Source organism: Gopherus flavomarginatus, chromosome 1, assembly GCF_025201925.1.
Source record: "Gopherus flavomarginatus isolate rGopFla2 chromosome 1, rGopFla2.mat.asm, whole genome shotgun sequence".
Lineage (NCBI taxonomy): Eukaryota > Metazoa > Chordata > Testudines > Testudinidae > Gopherus > Gopherus flavomarginatus.
In genome coordinates, this window is record NC_066617.1 from 56,518,642 (window position 1) to 56,534,444 (window position 15,803).

Consider the following 15,803-nt stretch of genomic DNA (forward strand, 5'->3'; position numbering starts at 1 on the left):
GTGCCAAATAAGCCTCCCAGGGAGTTTTCCCCCAAAGTTATCATGTCTAGCCTCCTGCATTGAGGCAGGAACATGTAAACCTAGACCATTCCAGAGAAGTGTTTGTCTAACCTGTTTTTGAAAACCTCCATTCATGGTATGACAGTCTGGAGTGCAGTCCAGACTAGTGAGGGGTTGTCACCCCTGCCGTGCAACCCTGGATGCCTCACAATATGTTGCTATTGTAGCTTCCAACTTAGGTTGCTCACAGACAGCCTGCCACCATGCGGGTCGTGCCCTGAGTGTCTCTGTGTAACTACAGCCCTGGTCCAACAGATCTGACCCCAAAGGCCTGTCAGCACACACAAGTCACATTCTGGCTTCCACCAGGCTTTCTTATTACTTGCTGGGTGATCCCAGCACACTCCTGGACAGTACAAAAATTTAGGTCTGTTGTCCCTGTAAAGGAACAATATACAACAACTTACTCCTTTCCAATGGAGTTACCACACAGCCCAGGTTAACCACAACACTTGATTAAAGAATAAAACAAGTTTATTTAACAAAAGAAGATAGGATTTTGAGTGAGAACAAGTAATGAGGCATTAGTCAGTCAATGGTTACAAGGGAAAAAAAAGATAAAACGCTTTCTAAACTTCACCTTTAACCAAGTCTAGCTGAAGTTTTACCATATGTTTTCAGTATACTGCTGACCAAGTTTCAGATTGGAATCTGCTCTGAAGGTCCAACAACTGTTTCTTTTGTCGTTTTAGGTGGAGACAGAGAGAGAGAGGGAGTGGGGGAGAGAGAACTTGGGGTGGTTTGCCTCTCATTTTTATAGTTCAGTCACCCTTTGAAAAGCATTTTCTTGACCATGACTCCTAATTAAAGTTCTTTCCAGCTGAGAGCAAGGAGACCTAGAATCTGGAGGAGGAAGAAGGCCTCATGCTGCTGCTTTTCACCTATGTATGCTGAAATGCAGATTTTTTTTGTCTTCTTTCTTCCCCCTCACGCTGTCGGATTACTCTGTTTACATTATGTGCAACCTGAGATAAATACACATCCTTTTGTTTAAGATGGGCCTGCTTGACAAGTTCTGCCTAATTGGAGCTATGTGAGTTTGAAAATATACTTTTAATATCGTACAGGGGGAATTTCATAGCTTTATATGTAATGGTGCTTCATACATTTCACCATGATATTATTGACCAGCAAGTTATTAGTTTTCAAATGATACCTCACAAGGCATATTTTGTACAACTATTATTACAATCATGTGTAGGGTGTGAATACAGGGGTGCATTTGATCACAGCTGGGGGGATTCCACAACCTCCTTTTGGAAGCTTATTCCAGAGCTTAACTACCCTTATAGTTAGCAAGTTTTTCCTAATATCTAATCTAAATCTCCCTTGCTCCAGATTAATCCCATTACTTTGTATCTTATTATCAGTGGACCTGGAGAACAGTTGATCAGTCTTCTTTATAATCCCTTACCATACTTGAAGACTGTAACTATGTTAACATTCCCCAGAATATTAGTCTTCTTCACAACTACGTCACGTTGTTGACTCTCATTCAATTTCTGATCCACTGTGTTTACCCTGTTTTGGCTTCCTGCCTTCCCAACTGTTAATATTAATTGTGTTGAGTATCTGGTCAGCATTAACCTTTTTAGTGAAGAGTGAAGCAAAAGAGGCATTAAACGCCTCAGCTTTCTGGATGTCATGGGAGTTCGCCTTTCCTGCTAAGTAGAGGGCCTAACCTTTCCTTCATCTTTTTCTTGCTCCTAATGTATTTAAAGAACCTCTCCTTATTGCCTTTTATGTTCCTTGCTATGTACAGCCCGTTTTGTAGTTTAGTCTTTCTAATTTTGTCCCTACATGCTTGTGTTTTTCTTCTTTGCTCTTCCTTAACATTTTGTCCATATTTCCACTTCTTGTAGGATTCCTTTTTGATTTTTTTATGTCATTAAAGAGCCCTTGATGAAACCATTTTGGCTCTTACTGTTCTTCCTATTTTTCCTTCTTATTGGGATTATTTGCAGTTGTCCCTTAATATTATCTCCTTGAGAGACTGCCTGCTCTTCTGAACTCGTTTTTCCCTTAGATTTTCTTCCCCTGGGACCTTACCTAGCCGTTCTCTGAGTTAGTCTGATTTTTGAAACCCCTTGTCCTTATTCTGCTGCTCTAACTCTTTCCTTTCCTTAGACTGAAATCTTCCATTTCTTGATCACTTTCACCCAGATTGCCTTCAACCTTCAGATACCCAACCAATTCCTCCCTGTTAACCAGAATCAAGTCTAAAATGGCTATGTCTCTGGTTACTTCCTCCACTTTCTGAAACAAAAGGTTGTTCCTAATACATTCCAAGAGTTTATTGGAAATTGTGTGCGTTGCCATATTATTTTTCCAACACATGTCTGGGTAGGTAAAGTCCTCTATTACTACTAGCTCTTGTGTTTTGGGTATTTCTGTTATTCAAGAATGGCTTATTCATCCCCTCTTCTTGATTTGGTGGTCTATATAGAAGAATGCTCCCCTGATGTGAGCCCTATTTTTAATCTCTTTTATCTTTACTTGGAGGCTTTCAACTGTTCTGCTTCTCCTCCTTCGGAACCAGTGTATATATTCTTGATGTATAATGCAACACCTCCTCCCTTTTTATCTTGCTGGTCCTTCCTGATACATCTTGGCTCAGTTCCACATCCAGGTGGCTGACTTTCACTTAGATTTCCTTCTGGAGCTCAATTTTTATCTCCTTCAGTCCTTGCTGCAACTCATCTCGGTTAGCAAGTTCCAAACTGGCCAAAGCCTGCTTGGACTCTATTATTTTGATGAAAAACTTCCAGTCTATGGCAGTCAGGTTACTGGTCACCTCATCAATTCATTTTATCTTTTCCAGTTTGGGAATGTTACTGCTAGGTTTCCCAAACTATCTGGGCACTTAGTAGTTGTTGCTTCAACAGAGTTTAGGAACAAGTCATCTCTGAGCCCTTTCTAGGAAAATTCTAGCCCTGGCTTTAGGACTTCAGCTTCTATTCTAGGTCTTGTTTCAAGTCATTTTGGCCATCTTTGAGTTCTGTGAGCGTTGCCATTATTTGTTCTATCTTGATTCAACAGCAATACCAACTCACAATTTCTTTCATTTTGGAAACTGGATCCTAGGGCTAACACCAGTCTTCCCTCTTTGACCCATGCAGCTAGTCAAAGTTCAGGGATATGTGGATTGTTCCAGTTGGGAGGAGAAATTAAAAATGGAGTCTGTTACCTTTGATGAATTTTATTTATGTACAAAGAATGTACAAAGTCCAGTTTCCCTGAAAAGGAGACTGCACCAAAATGTCTTTCAACCATCAATTCCTGCCCCCCAAATGCTTTCTCTATAGGTTTTTTTCCAGGTTTGTCCTACCAGCTTCTTGTTCAGACTGTGTCTCTCTCTCTCTCTCTCTCTCTCTCTCTCAATAACAGCTCCCAATACACACTTACCCAAAGTCAAATACTATCCTGTGGAGTCTTTTGCCCAAATGGTCAGAATTACTGCGTGAGCTTGCATACCCCCCTTGTTTCAGGTGGGACTCCTTAGCTGTCTCTTACAGATATCTTCAATGAGGAGTGGCGCTCACCGCTGTTTAAACAAGATTTATCCTAACCCACAGCAATCCTACAGCATCTGTCTTATAACTACTGATTCTTTCATCAAGTATTTTAAATTTAAAAAAAATCAATATTAATACTTAGCAGCATCTGGTTTCACACTTTGAGTTATTGGACTGATAAGTAATTTATGTTTTAAGCATTTTCTTAATAGCCATTTCTAAATACACAGTAACAACCCTAAAAAGCTGTTACAGTTTAAGGCCAATTAGATCAGTAATAAAAAACTTTATTAAAAGCTCCCTAAGTACATTTTTGCCTAATGAATATGGGCTTTGAAGGAACTGTTTGGCTCCATGATGTCAGTTATATGAACTTTTAACTGTCTTCTGTTTCAAACGCTTCCACCCAGCACACCCTGGTCTTTTAATTTGTAACATGTTAGGCTGCCAGCAGTCTGACTCACATGCCATGGTCTTACACTCATTTGAACATAGTAGTTTTTTGAATCCACTAAAAGGTTTTATAGGATCTCTTTAATTGATGGAAACAGCAAGTTACCACACAATATTTCAGAAAAAAATGTGACCAAATATTTAAATTAATGAGTTCTAAGTGCACAATTTATTAATACAAATGTACTAACAAACTAAAATTATTTTTAGACACTTCTAACAAACAAATTCTTAAAATTTGAGAGTTGAAAACTCTCACTCTTCTAGACTGTTCCAAAATCTAAGACATAGGTGTAGTGAGGCAGCCTGGTTCCCTGAGAGGCTGAGCTACTGACTGTTTGTTGCCCCGTCCTGATCCAGGGCCATGGCTTGCTAATATTAAACTGCTCGCTCAGCCCCTCTCTGAGGGCCTGAGGTGCTGACTGTTTGCCACCCAGCCAGGCTAATTCCCCGACTTACTGGACCCAAGTAGTGAGGGTGCCTGGTTCCCAGCCACCCCAGAGGGGGACGAGCCCCATCCAAACCCTTACAATAGGCTGTTTTAAAAGAGTGCTATTATGAGTGATATTACAATTTTTTTAAAAATTGTGAACGCTGTTAGTATTGATAATTTCTGATTATATCTGTGTTCATTGTTTAAATTATCATCAAATTAATTGGTCTTTACAATGTATTTTATAATAATATTTTTTCTTTAAAATGTTTATTTATTATTTAATGGAGAATGTGTTGCATCATTTATTTAATCAGTACAAGTTGTCTATGGTAGGTTGTTGGAGAAAGTATTATTTGTTAAAGGACTGCCTTACAGCTTAGAGAATGCTCTAAACACCATTGAAATCAGTGGAAGGACACCCATTAACTTCAGTGCCCATTGAATCCAGCCCTTTACAGTATGAACACTGGACAGGGTGTTGGGCAAGACTGTGAACAGTAGCAGAAGACACCTACCTAGGACTCAAAGGGTATGTCTGTCTGCAATGTAAGACCAGGCTCAAGCTTAACTCCCCTTGTGTATACACTGCAGTTGCGCTAACCCAGGGTTCCAGGACCCTGCAAAGCTGAAGGGTCCAAGACTTGCTGCTTTGTAGTGTTGATGCAGCCTTGTTTGACCTTGGTCCCAGTAGTCAGCCAGAAGTATCCCACAATTCCATAGGACAACTTTTTTAGTCCTCTCTATCGCAACAAAACAGAGGAACCCCACTTTTTGAATAGCAGCTGCTCAGTAAGTCAGTGTTAACCCATTCTCTTCTGATGACTGATCTGCAAGCCCACTATCAGAGAGCCTCCTGGGTTTGCAATGGAGAGCAAACTAATCAAGGCTTTTTCAAAGTGAGCTGCTTCCTGGTCACGGGAGCACAGCCAGATTTTGGTGAATCTCTGATGCGAGGCCAATAAAACCATGGACTTCAGCAAATGCACCAGGAATAACCATGTGTACCAGCAGATAGCTAAAAGCTGGCAGCTCTGCAGATTTTCTGGACAGATGATCAGTGCAGTGAGTGTATTAAGAGGCTGAAGAACGAGTACTGGAAGACCAGGGACAAGAACTGCACCCTGGGCAACTCACCAGTGACATGCTCATTTTATGATGACTTTGACCATTGTGCCCAGGACAGAGCCAACCATCCTTCATGATGACCTGGTCAGCTGGGATGGTGCCCTGCTGGCCTCTGAATCCAGCCTGGGGACTAGTGGGAGCTAACAGCAGGCTCCCAGTCAGGAACATGAAGTGACTGTTTTAAAGAAACCAGTCCCAGAGAACAGTGTGGATCAGGATCAGTAGCAAATTCTCTGTCCCTTTGCAAGTATCCAGAGCTAACCGTGTTTGTCTGTATCCACAAAAACAACCAGGAGCCCAGTGGCACCTTAAAGACTAACAGATTTATTTGGGCATAAGCTTTTGTGGGTATGCGCAAATAAATCTGTTAGTCTTTAAGGTGCCACTGAACTCCTTGTTGTCCCTATGCAGAAGAGCTGTTTGATCCACCCCACGATCCCACAAGGAACAGCTCACTCTGAGCCTGCAGAGAACACCATGGAAACAGAAGTTGCCCCAGAGTCTGGTAAGTGTGTGACCCAAATTAAAAATTTATTTCTACAGTAATTGGAGGGACTTCTGCTGAAAGAAACAATGCAAAGATAGTAAGCCCCAGCTACCAGTGGTTGGTCACTGATGGTGGATTGTATTATAGTGCCTACGCTTCCCCCACCCCTTCCTGCCCACATGGAGATCAAAATGGTAACTTAGAATTTCAAAGATTCATAAACAGCTGTAAAGGTTTTTTTAACTGTTAAGTCACAGAGGTTTGCCAGAGTCATTCTTTTTTTCCTTTCAGTAATTAGAAATTTGCCACTCTGTGTGTGTGTGTGTGTGTGTGTGTGTGTGTGTGTGTGAGAGAGAGAAACAGGAGTTTGTTTCTAAATCTAGTCCATTTCAGTTAGAGGTAATCTGTGCAGTCTGCGGGTCACAAAATAATTTCCCCCAAGAACGAGTGAGGTGTCAGTTTTTTCCCAGAACAGTGCAGGGTTGAGTAAAGCTGCAGATTTCAGCGAGTTTGCATGCAGCAATAACAGTGTAAGCCATGTGTAAGCTAACACAGCATCATGTTAATTCTCCGGTAGATTCTGACCCAGTCCTGGCTGCTGATAGCTGCAAACTTTTCATGAACTAGGAACTGCAAATAGCTAGTTACATTATGGGGAAAGGCATATTTTCCAGGTCCCCCTGTATAGCTGATTAGTCCACTTCACTCACAGATGTACTGTTTGGTCATTATTCGTTTCAGTATTTCAGATGTGTATACTGCAGGTTTCCTTCCAGCAGTTTGGAGTAATATTTTCCTTTGCCAATAAGGCATCACAAGGACAGTTATGTTTCCAGAATATGAAAGGCTGACATGACAGAAAAAAGCCTTTTGCAGTGAGAGCACTATACACACCTGTCATCCCTCCATGTGGCAACTAGTTATGAATTTTTTATAAAACAGAATAAAGCTTTTATAATTTTTAACTTACCGTTGTTTCTACACTTCTGTAACTGTGGTTAACAAGGCTGTGTCCGGAGGCAGTATGAGGACTGAAGCATCCCCTCCACAATAGATGTTGGTTCACTTTAGAGCTGTTACATTTTATGTCCCTGAGATTCCACAATAATTAATTCTGTGCTCTTCTGCGTTAGGCAATAGCCCTATGTTTCTTGTCCTGTTTTCAGGACCTCGACTTACACTGCCTGCTTCGGGAACTGAGTCCCTGGCCCAATGTTCCTTCAGGGACCATTGCAAAAGGAAACATTTCTGTTGCAAAGCTATTGTTGGTGCTGTTGAGAGGGCATCCCAGCAGATCCAGTAACAGAAGAAAAGGGATTAGAGACTGGAATAACAGCATGCTGACAGGCTGGAGGAAAGGTTGAGACTCGCCACCCAGGTGGAGGACTGTAGGCAGAGAGTTCAAGAGAGAGAGAACTGTTTCAGCAGCTCCTGTCTATAATGGCTGCAAGAGCACTGGCCCCTGCTGCCTCCCCCACACAACAACATTAACACCCTGTCTAGCAGTAGCTTGGACAACTCTGAGTCAGGGCCGACCGGGCATTCAGGACTCATGAGCAGCTGGGCAGGGCAACTAAACTCCATGCAGCCTTCCTTTTTCCACCTCTCGTCCTGCCCCTCATCCCCTGCCACCAAGTGAGGGGAAAATGTGTAAAGGTGGGAGAACATGGGAGCAGGGGACATGTAGTTGTATGCGTATTGTGTCAGGCATTAACTATTTCCTGCCCTTTCTTTTTGGGTGTGTGCATTTGTAATGGCAGCTGTCCTGCCCTAGACCATGTGAGTGGTTTACTGTATTAAGGCATGTTTGCAAATAAAGCATGTTATGTTTTCAATAAAGTTTATTGCTATCAGTGCATCACATCATCCAATCGTGATTTGAGATGATAAAGCTAAAAACAAGTTAGGAGCAAATAAGCATTAGTAAGCAAATGGTATACCACTCTGTAGCTAGATACTGGGGGAAAGCTGACAGGTGTGGAGCATATGGTTTGGACAGAAACATCCCTTAGGGGAGGATCTATTAATTGAGAGTTTCTATGTCCTAGTAAGAGGGAAAGGATGGAAGATGATAAAATACAGGTAGGATCTGATGAGAAACAGTCAAATGAAAAAGAGTCTCATTTAATTACATCCTGCAATGGCAGACAGCTAAAAAGTGTCAACTGTTTGAAGTGCTATTATACAAATGCTGAATAACAAGATGGGTGAACTAGAGTGCCTCATATTAAATGAGGATATTAATATAATAGGCATCACAGAAACTTGGTGGAATGAGGATAATCAATGGGACACAGTAATACCAGGGTGCAGAATATATCGAAAGGATAGAACAGGAGCCACTGAATGACTGAGATGCTAAAGGAATTCAAGGACGATAAGGTCATTGCGGAGAAACTGAATGAATTCTTTGCATCGGTCTTCATGGCTGAGGATGTTAGGGAGATTCTCAAACCTGAGCCATTTTTTTGTAGGTGACAAATTTGAAGAACTGTCCCAGATTGAGGAGGTTTTGGAACAGATTGGTAAACTAAACAGTAATAAGTCACTAGGATCAGATGGTATTCACCCAAGAGTTCTGAAGGAACTCAAATGTGAAATTGCAGGTTACAAACCACAGTTAGTAGTTCTATCATTTAAGTCAGCTTCTGTACCAAATGACTTGAGGATAGCTAATGTGACGCCAAATTTTAAAAAGGGCTCCAGAGGTGATCCCAACAATTACAGGCCCGTAAGTCTGACTTCAGTACTTGGCAAGCTGGTTGAAACTATAGTAAAGAACAGAATTGTCAGACAATAGACGAACATAATTTGTTGGGGAAGAGTCAACATGGTTTTAGTAAAAGGAAATCATGCCTCACCAATCTACTAGAATTCTTTAAGGGGATCATCAAGCATGTGGATAAGGGGTATCCAGTGGATATAGTGTTTTTAGATTTTCAGAAAGCCTTTGACAAGGTCCCTCAACAAAAGCTCTTAAACAAAGTAAGCAGTCATGAGATGAGAGAAGGTCCTCTCATGGATCGGTAGCTAGTTAAAAGATAGGAAACAAACGGCAGGGATAAATGATCAGTTTTCAGAATGGAGAGAGGTAAATAGTGGTGTCCCCCAGGGATCTGTACTGGGACCAGTCCTATTTAATATATTCATAAATGATCTGGAAAAAGGGTTAAACAGTGAGGTAGCAACATTTGCAGATGATGCGAAACTACTCAAGATATTAAAGTCCCAAGCAGAATGTGAAGAGCTACAAAAGGATCTCACAAAACTGAGTGACTGGGCAACAAAATGACAGATGAAATTCAGTGTTGATAAATGCAAAGTAATGCACATTGGAAAATATAATCCCAGTTAAACATATAAAATGATGGGGTCTAAGAAAGAGATCCTGGAGTCAGTGTGGATAGTTCTCTGAAAACAGCCACTCAGTGTGCAGGGGCAGTCAAAAACGGAAACAGAATGTTGGGAATCATTAAGAAAGGGATAGATAAGACAGAAAATATCATATTGCCTCTATATAAATCCATGGTACGCCCATATCCTGAATACTGGAAAAGGTTCAGGAAAGGGCAACAAAAACGATTAGTGGTATGGAATGGCTGCCATCTGAGGAGCGATTAATAAGACTGGGACTTTTCAGCTTAGAAAAGAGATGACTGGGGAATATGATAGAAGTCTATAAAATCATGACTGGTGTGGAGAAAGTAAATAAGGAAATGTTACTTACTCCTTCTCATAACACAGGAACTAGGGGTCACCAAATAAAGTATTTTTTTCACATAACACAGACAATCTGTGGAACTCCTTGCCAGAGGATGTTTTGAAGGCCAAGACTATAACAGGGTTCAAAACAGATCTACATAAAGTCATGGAGGATAGAGCCATCAATGGCTATTAGCCAGGATTGGCAGGGATGGTGTCCTTGGCCTCTGTTTTCCAGAAGCTAGGAATGGGTGATGGGGATGGATTACTTGATGATCATCTGTTCTGTTCATTCCCTCTGGGCCACCTAGCATTGATCACTGTGACAAGACAGGATGCTGGGCTAGAAAGACCTTTGGTCTGATCCAGTATGGCTGTTGCTATGTTCTTATGTACAGCGATTCACATTTCAAAAAATTCCATCTGTACAGCCATAGGGATCTCCGTCCTTCCCCACAGCCAAATTCATTATTTATCATGACATTCAGACTTACACTGCATGATAATCAAGTCCATCCTCCTCTCAAGCACTGCTCCCTCAAATAAATGAGACAGTTTCCCCCCACAAGAACTATTATATAGGTACTATTCCCCCGCTTCCATTGGGCCATGCAATTTGGTAATGTGAGAACACAAATCATCCCTGACTTCTGCTGCCTGGGTGCGACCAGCTCCTGCAATGGTAGGTGCACTTTCTGGCTGAAAGTCCAGATCCAGTGTCCCCTTTCTGTCACAGGTCCATTTAGGGGGAAATGGCTCATGTGTGGCTTCACAGAGGTTGTGAAGAGCACATTAATGTGGACAGCACTGATGACACTGGCATTCAAATGGGCCTGTAGACACCTTCAACATGATTTTAATCTACCAAAAGCATATTCAACAGTTATTCTACACCTGTTAAGAGTGTAATGAAAGTTGTACCCCACCCCCTCGTGCCCCTGAAATAAGGATACAGTTTCATAAACCAAGGTAAAAGGGAGTACGCAGGGTCCTCCAGAATAATGGTGGGCACAGTAACATTGCTTATGTCAATGCCATTTGGTGGGAATAGTGACCCAGCCTGTCCATGAATGTAGAGTGCTGAGCGGTGAAAAACTCTGGCATCATGAACTTTTCCTGTACAGTCCACATCGACATTCATAAATCTGCCTCGGTGATCCACTAGTGCCTGCATAACAATGGAGTAGTGCCCTTTGGGGTTTATGTACTTGTGCTCCTTGAAGAGGGCAAACTATGGGCATGTGAGTCCCATCTAGCCTTAGCACAGTATGGACACCCCATTCTCTCAAAACCAGCAATTACCTCCAAAGTATCTTTAATGCCTGCTGCTTTGGGAACCAGATGCCTGATTGCCTCAGAAACCTCTGCCACTACTTTGCCCACAGCCAACTTTTCAGCTCCAAACTGGTTGGCAGTGGACCTGTAACAGTCTGAGTTAGCCAGCTTCCAGATGATTGGCTATTTCATTTAATAATGAATACACACGTGAAGTGCTGTGTGTGTGCATTTCGGGAACATTATGAATAGTTTTGTTCACTAATGTATATTATATAGTTGATCTTATTTAAAAAAAAAGCAATTTCAATACATAGCTGAAGTTTATTTTTGTTAAGGGAAACCACTTTGAGTGTTTAAACAATTTTGAATTCTCTATTTGGTACATAGTATGGGGTGATGCTATGATTATAATTGTGCTCAAAATGTAGGATTGGAAAGTTTGGCCTTTTCATGTGTGTGTGAAGAAATAACATGAGCAATCTGACATATACTTTAATGAAGCTTTTTGACTGGGCATAGTATATTATCAGGAGCGGAGATGTTGTTCGTTTTTTGTATGTCTTGGTATAACAACACAGCCACATTTAGTTTCTCCAGATACTGGACTAAGATTTTATCTTGTTGCTTTCTCTGGTAAAACTAGGAATCTTCAAATGCTGAAATATCATATGGGTGCACGTAGAGGCAGAGCCATTTGGGATTCACTGCAAGCCAGATTCCCAATCTGGTCCTGTCTCTGAGGACCAGCAATCTTTTCTCCTTTTAGCAGCATCAGGACACTGACCATTCCCTAACATGTCCGGAACCTCAGGTAGAGATGTATAAGTTAATGGAACAGACACAAATAATAGTGCAGATGGAAAAATGTATCTTGAGCTGAATGTGTTAAGGGAGTCATCAGTTAGTTGAAGGCGCAGTGCATATAGCTTGGTATTTGAGAGAGGATGCCCTTACCAATCTGGCAGTGATGTCATCAGATTTTAAAAGCTAAACAGGATAAGCCTAATTAGTACTTGAATGAGTGATCCCATGCAGTGCTGATACCTGGAGCTGAAAGGCTTGTTACTTCTCCTTTTGTGTGGTGCTCTGACTCCTGCTGTTTTTATTGTGCTCTTTGCTCTATTTCTTTTAGTGGTCAACAGAATTATTTTGGAAGGGGTACTAAGTTGACTTTCAGCCCTGAGTATGGGGAGACATTTAGATTTGCCATCCCAAGAGGAGCTCTGGAACGGAATTGTGACTCTGAAACATGCCTTTGAGTCACACTTCCCCATGAATGCCTGTATTGCACACAAGGGGGAATGTGCGCTCTTATTCCATTACTGAATGCAGCATACTCTTCTCTCCAGCACTCTACCCAGCTATCTGTGTTGCCTGGGCCCATGGGTGGGGAGTGGGGGTGGGGGGAACAGAGAGCTCTGGCCCAGCTTTGTTCCCTTTTCCACCCTCCCTAGCTTCTCCCAACCCACTCCCTCCTGGAATATTGGACATGTAGCGCCTGCCTTCCCCCATGCACAGATTCAAGATCTGGGTCACTTCTATTCTGGCCATGGGCTAAGAGTGGACTCTTATGACCTTTGCATGACCATGTAGTGCTGAATCCCAATCCAGTTCTTTGAGATAAACTGCTTTTAAATTCAAAGCTGTCTTTGCAATGGAACTATTACTGACAGGCAAAGACATTCTTCCTTAGTGCAACAAGGTCCCAATCCACAAGGTTCTGTGTATCTCTTTCAAGGCTCTGAGCATCATTTTATTTAATTTCAGTCAGTAGGAGCTGAGGGATCTCCGCACCTTGCAGGATTAGCCTTCAGAAACCCAGTTGCTTTCGATACCTAGATCTCCAGTTCAGACCTCTGGTGGAAAGATTCTTTGTACACAAGGATAATCCTTCGTTTGATGTTTATTTCCTTGATTGCATTGCTGAATTACATAATATCCATATCTGGATTTTTAACTTGTAAGCACTTTTGTAGACCATTGGATGAAAGTTGCTATTTATAAGTTCAAAGTATTAATTATTCTTACCAGAATGTTGGTCTACACCAGCAGCTCTATTGTTAATGTGACTGCTACTACACATAAACTGTTGTGTGGTTGGATACTGAACAGTGCTACTGTTGGGTAAAAGCAGTGATAAGTTAAACATTAAGTTTCATAGATCATCTGATACTGTAGTATATGAAATCATCTCTTCTTCCATCCTTTTATAAAAAAAAATCAAACAATACTTCCACACTTTCAGCTTTCATACTTTAAAAAATTTTATTAAAGAAAATTATATGCGAAGAAACGTATGTAATGCTAAATTTAAAAGTGGAATCCCTTCCAAATCAGAAAATTTTAACTTTAACTTTGTCTTATTGCATGTTTAAATTAGAATTGAATAGTTCATGATGGGATCATACAGAACTCAGCTGTGTTGGGGTTGTAGTGGGCCACAAACGAAATTTGAATAGTCAATATGATGCAGCTGTAATAAAAGGATAATATGATTCTGGGGTGTATTAACTGGGAGTGTTGTATGTATGACACAGGAGGTAATTGTCCTGCTCTTCTCAGCACTGGTAAGGCCAGAGCTGGAGTGTCCAATTTTGTGTCCAATTCTGACCACCACAATTTAGTCACTTATAGCACAAATTGAATATATGTATCATCATTTTGCATTGGTCAGGTGGATGCTATCCAAAAGTGGCCTGTCCCCAGGTCAAAGAAACAGGTCCAATTCTTCTTAGGTTGGCCGGGCACTACAGGCGATTTGTACCACACTACAGCCAAATCGCTGCCCCACTGACCGACCTGACCAAAAAGACCCAGCCAAATGCAGTTAAGTGGACTGATGAGTGTCAAGAGGCCTTTACCCAACTTAAGGCAACGCTCATGTCTGACCCTGTACTCAGGGCCCCGGACTTTGACAAGCCATTCCTAGTAACCACGGATGCATCTGAGCGTGGTATAGGAGCAGTGCTCATGCAGGAAGCAACAGATCACAACTTCCATCCTGTCGTGTTTCTCAGCAAGAAACTGTCTGAGAGGGAAAGTCACTGGTCAGTCAGTGAAAAGGAATGCTATGCCATTGTGTACGCCCTGGAAAAGCTACGCCCATATGTTTGGGGACGGCGGTTCCAACTACAAACTGACCATGCTGCACTAAAGTGGCTTCATACTGCCAAGGGGAACAACAAGAAACTTCTTCGTTGGAGTTTAGCTCTCCAAGATTTTGATTTTGAAATTCAGCACATCACAGGAGCTTCTAACAAAGTAGCTGATGCACTCTCCTGTGAGAGTTTCCCAGATTTCAATAGTTAAAAAGTGTTCTTCAAATGTAGAAGTCTGTTAGTTATATACTTAGTAGTATATGTAAAGGGCATGTGTTGTAGTACTCTGTTTATTTTTAAGTTCTAGACGGAAATCGCCGCCAGTGAGCTTCCCCACTGTCTGCAATTTGGGGGGCGTGTCATAAACAGATAGCTAAGGGTTAATGTCTCTTTCACCTGAAGCACCTGACCAGAGGACCAATCAGGAAACCGGATTTTTTCAACTCTGGGTGGAGGGAAGTTTGTGTCTGAGTCTTTGTTTTCTGTCTGCCTGCTTTCTCTGAGCTTTGGAGAAGTATTTCTGCTTTCTAATCTTCTGTTTCCAAGTTGTGAGTACCAAAGAGTTTGTTTCTTTTGTATTTACATGAATATAGTGCTGGAGTGCTTTGATTTGTATTCTTTTTGAATAAGGCTGTTTATTCAATATTCTTTTAAGCAATTGACCCTGTATTTGTCACCTTAATACAGAGAGACCATTTTATGTATTTTTCTTTCTTTCTTATATAAAGCTTTCTTTTAAGACCTGTTGAAGTTTTCTTTACTGGGAAATTTCAGGGAATTGGGTCTGCAGCTCACCAGGGAATTGGTGGGAGGAAGAAGTCAGAGGGAGATCTGTGTGTGTTGGATTTGCTAGCCTGATTTTGCATTCCCTGTGGGTGAAGAGGAACGTGCTTTTGTTTCCAGGACTGGAATTACAGAGGGTGGACTCCCTCTGTTTAGATTCACAGAGCTTGTGTCTGTGTATCTCTCCAGGAGCACCTGGAGGGGGGAAGGGAAAAAGGATTATTTCCCTTTGTTGTGAGACTCAAGGGATTTGGGTCTTGGGGTCCCCAGGGAAGGTTTTTCAGGGGGACCAGAGGGCCCCAAAACACTCTAATTTTTTGGGTGGTGGCAGCAGTACCAACTCCAAGCTGGTAACTAAGCTTGGAGGTTTTCATGCTAACCCCCATATTTTGGACGCTAAGGTCCAAATCTGGGACTAAAGTTATGACAGGAGTGTTGTATGTATGACACAGGAGGTAATTGTCCTGCTCTTCTCAGCACTGGTAAGGCCGGAGCTGGAGTGTCCAATTTTGTGTCCAATTCTGACCACCACAATTTAGTCACTTATAGCACAAATTGAATATATGTATCATCATTTTGCATTGGTAGAGTTGAGGCTGGTGGCACTGCCTATTATTAAGGTTGCTTGGCACTTTCCATGTAAGACCCTGTTTTCAGTTGCTTGTAATTTTGCAAAACTTTAGCTGTTTGGGCTGAAATTGTACACGTCGGGTGTCTGCTTTGGGCTGAATTTATCTGGAAAATTCCAGTCAAAACAGTTCAGCTGTTTCCAGGAATGAAGTTAGATAAAAGTACATTGTTTTACTCATGTTAAAAAATTCTGACCACCTTTCTTGGAGAAACTAGAGCGTACCTATGCTTTGGAG

The 15,803-nt window shown here is 41.6% G+C and overlaps 2 protein-coding genes across 23 annotated transcripts in view; both read left to right on the forward strand.

Moving 5' to 3' along the window:
- The window catches only part of LOC127042868 (uncharacterized), a 972,530-nt gene that overhangs the window by 946,905 nt on the left and 9,822 nt on the right, over nucleotides 1–15,803 (forward strand). The gene's annotated exons all lie outside the window — the stretch shown is intronic.
- NRCAM (neuronal cell adhesion molecule) overlaps nucleotides 1–15,803 on the forward strand; it is a 364,115-nt gene that overhangs the window by 90,113 nt on the left and 258,199 nt on the right. The window lies entirely within an intron of this gene.